Genomic DNA, 5,073 nt, shown 5'->3' on the forward strand with positions numbered 1-5,073 from the left:
ATAGGTATATATATTTAGGCTATATATATATATATATATATATATATATATATATATATATCAATTAGGTGTATATTTCAAAGGAGCTAAAAAAGCTGGTGGTAAACTTTCCCCATGGAGACATTTATTTATATAAAGAACCCAGGGTTCTTCCCTTTTCTACCCCAGGAGAACAATTACCTTAAGAAGATTTTGTTTCTCTTCCTTTCTCGGGACAGGAGGGAAAATGTATACATAAGCCCCCATCATTGTATAATTGTGATTCCTTTTCTATATTACATTAGGATATAGGGTGACTTCTGATGTCATTGCTTCACTTCAGATGAGGGAATAATTAAGGAAAAGGGAAGCCAATGTATTATTATTATAAAATAAACTCTGATATTTACTATAGAAAACATGTGTTTGCATTCAAGATAATAAGCATAAATAGCGATATTAAAATTATCTCATAGGAAAGAGAGGATTAGACCTCTTTAAACTCTATATAATTGAAATACAATGTTCATATACATGTAGCTTTCGAAATCTTCTATCCCAATTCATTTGGATAGGAATGGATGCATAGAAGGAGGGAAGAGGTTTTGCCTAATAATATATATAGCATGAAAAGATGAATGTCAAGAATAGAGCTCTAAAAAGGAAAGAAATCTGAGCAAAAAGCACACTTACGAGTGGTGCCCCTCCACTTCTACAAAGCTTATGTCAAACTAAATTCATTTTATCTTAAGGACTTCAAAATTATGATGAAGGAAACAGATTTAGCAATTACTGTATGCTAAGTGCTTAGATCAAGTCTCAATTGTCACACTAAAAGTAGAATGTAAGTACAAGGTGGTTATTATATTCTAGATAAAAAAAAAAGGACCAGCATATAAAGAAATCAATAAATTCAATTCACTAGACTGTCATAAGTAGTATTGGTATTCACATTTCAAATTTGTATTTGACTTTAAAATAAAGCATTTTATAAATGCAGCCTTTCATCTCTTCAGAACAGTCTCTTCTGCCTCCACAGATCTGAGATTATCTGTAGACTAAAGAAAAAATATCATTTGGGAAATTATATTTTAATAATTTAAAGAATCTTTAAAACATCTATGCAGAGTCTACTAATGTTTACATCCATGTAAGTTTTAGAGTTAGAGAGAAAAACATTCAAGACAATAGAAAAACACTTATTTACAAAGAGTTTAATTTTTGATTTCTCTTCTCTCTATATGGAAGGATGAATAATTTATTAGACATACACCTATTTAGGATGGAGCAGTAAAATTATGAAATTAAGTGATATTTCACAAGCAAAATTTCTATAGTCAAATTAATCCAATTGCATTAAAATGGCGAAAGTAGCAAAAGTTCCTTCCAAAGTGCACATGAATAACGAATTATAGGTAATTTCCTAATGTGACCACCTAGTAAAATAGATTTTACCGTTTCATGGAGCAAAAAATAAGTGATTGCTCCTATAATCTACATTTATCTATGTTGTCACTTCATTCTTTTTTTTAAATTTTTTTTTAATGTTTATTCATTTCTGAGGCAGAGAGAGACAGAGCATGAGTGGGGGAGGGTCAGAGAGAGAGGGAGACACAGAATCAGAAGCAGGCTCCAGGCTCCGAGCTGGCAGCACAGAGCTTGACGCGGGGCTCGAACCCACGGACCGTGAGATCATGACCCGAGCCGAAGTCGGACGCTCAACCGACTGAGCCACCCAGGCGCCCCACTTCATTCTTAAATTTAACACATTCTTGCCACTTCTCTGGGCTTTATGCTTTTTTATTTCTTTGGGTCCAATCTGTGACCTATGAAGTCAAGAGGCAATAATATATGTCATAAACTTTATGCATTAAAAACTAAGTTAAAGACTTACTGGAGAACTCATTAATTTAATAAAATCTCAAAATTCCTAAAATGATTAATAAAGGTGTATGTGCACCCACTCCCACACCCTCACTTCCCCAACACCCACACCTCCATACACATACACATCAGCACAGAGAGTATCTCTGTCCAGCCACAGAATTGTTTTCCTTATTCAGTGATATTAGGGCTGAGATTTTATTGAGGTATTGTGAAGAGTTCCTTTGGTCTTAGAAAGGCCAGACCATACTGTAGGAGTGTGACTTTGATGCAGTTCTTGCCAATAAAATACAGGCAGATCTTGATTAGAAGTTCTTGAGAAACCTTTTACTTCCTGAAAAGAGTATGGAACATCACACAAAGTACTTCCACTGTCACCAAGACCCCCTCTGTATGTTAAATGTGGAATAAATATGTAATACTTAAAGTTGCTACATCCACATAGCTGTTTTGTGACCATAAGGAGAAAACCAGGAGACCCACAGAGCCACAATTTTCCGATCCCTCACCTAATGTTAGCAATTATCTAATGTCATCTTCTTGTCAGGTGAGAAAAGTAAGCCTTTTGGATAAAATCTGTTTTTGTTTGTTTGTTTGTTTGTTTGTTTGTTTTTGCTACTTGTACCCCATGCTTTTCTTACATATTTAGTCATTCACTAAGTAATGTCTCCCTCCATGTTGATCAGTTCATTGAATATCATAAAAATGATAGCATAAATAATAGCAAGACATGAAAAGCAATATTTGGACATTTAGTCAAATATAAATGTAGCCCAATATGAATATTAGGATTTCACATTTAATCAAATATAGCACTGCTACCAACATAAACCTCATATATGAAGATTCCTTCCTCAATCTGAAAACAAGCTACCAAGGCAAATTTTAAATCTGTTAAGGGGCATCTTCCTTGTATGTGTGTCATCTGGCTATACTACTCCAGGTATTAAACCAAATTTCTTCTTTACTTCAGAGTTAGCTGTGTTAAAGCTCACTAAAATAATAAGCAATGCATGAAGTAATTAAATATATAATTTGGAGTTATTTTTGAAAGATCTCAATGATCATGATGTTTCATGAAGAGAGCCATATATGCTTTAACAGTAAAAGAGCAATGAATTCAAAATACTTTTTTCAAAATATTAAGTATTTAAAAAGATGTTACTCCCTATTTCCTTATTTCTTTTTTCATATACATAAACCCATGTATGTTGCATCATGAAAATTACAACTTTGTGAGATATCACAAAAACTGAAGCAATCTGTAACTCAAAGGACATGGAAAATTCTGAAATGTCTGCTATTACTTGAGTAACTGGATGTAAAAGAAACTTAAAGTGAAATTGAAAGGTTTAGTTTTAGTTCTATGCATTTTCCTACTTTTCAACCAATCATCAGTAGTAGAAAGTCATTATTGATATAAATAGTTAAAACTATGGCATCACTACCACAACTTCTTGATTAGTCTCCTTTGTTTACATTTATTTATATTCAAGTATACAAGCAGTGGTCACCTGTGTGGGTCAGTTGGTTAAGTATCCAACTTCAGCTCACGTCATGATCTCACAGTTTGTGGGTTCAAGCCCTGCATGGGGGTCTGTGCTGACAGCTTGGAGTCTGGACACTGCTTGGGATTATGTGTCTCCCTCTCTCTCTGCCCCTCCCCACTTGCACTCTGTCTCTCTCTCTCAAAAATAAATTAACATTAAAAAAAATTAAAAGTTTCAAGCAGAAAGGATTTCTAACTTAGTCATATGCATTAAAATAAAAATTATTCATGAAAAGTATTACATATTTTCTTATTAAACATATATATATATATCTTTAAATACATGCATATATGTAATTTTAGTAATAGAAAACAATGAATTTCTTTAGATACCAATGCTAAAACAATGTGACTAAGGGTTAAGACACCTAGCAACTTACATTTATGTTTGTCTAAGATTCTTCTCATTTCCTCTCTATACATAAAGATCATTTTTTGTAGAAGTGTTTGTGCCTTCAGTGATATTTAGGCTGTTAACTAAACCTAGACAAGAAAGAGTGGATCTGTGTCATAGCAGATTCAAAGTATTAACAAATATTTTCTCTCTCTCTGTATCTCTCTCTTTCTCTCTTTCTTTCTTTTCTTTTTTTCTTCCTTCTTTTTTTTCATTCAAGAACACAGACCTCCAAATGACAAACTATCAATTACTGTGGAAATCATGGAGGCTAATTATATATATTTTTTTTACTTACTCACATCTGCACTTAGGTAGAAATAGTCATAGGAGGGAAAATCATAGAATGACAATATCCCAAATTCACAATTATAGCATTGATTTTTGCATGATTGTGTTGGGTTGCTTTGCTAAGTTTAGTTAAATAACTAGGCTAATAAGCAATTTCAGTTCCCAAATAAATTTTACTAAATGTCTATTCCTTTTAAGATATTGCTATCATCTATTCTTATCTTACTTCATTAATTTTGATATCATTTCAATATATATCATTACTAAGAAGGTTTATTTCTAGACAACATTTCATGTGTTGAGAAAAAGTTAACAAACCACAGCTAATAATATTTTGTACAGAAAACATACATCATAAAAGTCCAAGTACCTGAAAAGAGATCTCATATTCATATCATTCGAGTCTTCTATCAGCAAGATTTAGGGAGAGATTTCAGCAACACGCAGTATAGTATGCTCCATTGAAATGACTGCAGTATTTTGCCTCAGTTTAAATATTTTGCTTGTAGATGCCAGGGCAAACTATGTATTTGCAAAAATGTTACGTGTTTAAGAGAATTATTTTTGTTCTGATAGCCATGCCATCAAAAAATGAAAACATCAAATATATAGCCATTTGTCATCAAGAATTTTACAAACAGTATTAAAAGGTGAAAAGGACTTTTAGATGTAGAAGACTTGGTGATTTTTTTTTGTTCTTTGTATTATATATAGGGTATTAAATCATGATTTAAGACCATTTTGCTGCTGTTACGTCTTATTATTTCTAAAACTAAGGTATGTTATAGGAGACTACTGAGTGGACTCAGTACTCCCTTTTGAACCCATTGTGATGCTAGTGAGATCACAAATCTTGGGATGATTTCACAGCACTGTTGTGACCTACATCTGAGAAACAGCCAATTTTCCTGGGTTTAATAATCTAGGAAGAGCTCCAAAAACACAGAGAAATGCTACAAAGATCATGGCTAGTGGG

At 32.8% G+C, this 5,073-nt stretch overlaps 1 long non-coding RNA gene across 1 annotated transcript; it reads right to left on the minus strand.

Annotated features, from left to right (window-relative positions):
- Positions 1 to 976: 976 nt before the first annotated feature.
- Positions 977 to 4,857, minus strand: LOC122231039. Its single transcript, XR_006208148.1, has 3 exons — positions 4,468 to 4,857; positions 3,793 to 3,895; positions 977 to 1,037 (listed from the first exon to the last, which is right to left on the minus strand). It is a non-coding gene; the product is annotated as an uncharacterized LOC122231039 (long non-coding RNA).
- Positions 4,858 to 5,073: the final 216 nt, after the last annotated feature.

This window comes from Panthera tigris, chromosome A1, assembly GCF_018350195.1.
Source record: "Panthera tigris isolate Pti1 chromosome A1, P.tigris_Pti1_mat1.1, whole genome shotgun sequence".
Classification (NCBI taxonomy): Eukaryota; Metazoa; Chordata; class Mammalia; order Carnivora; family Felidae; genus Panthera; species Panthera tigris.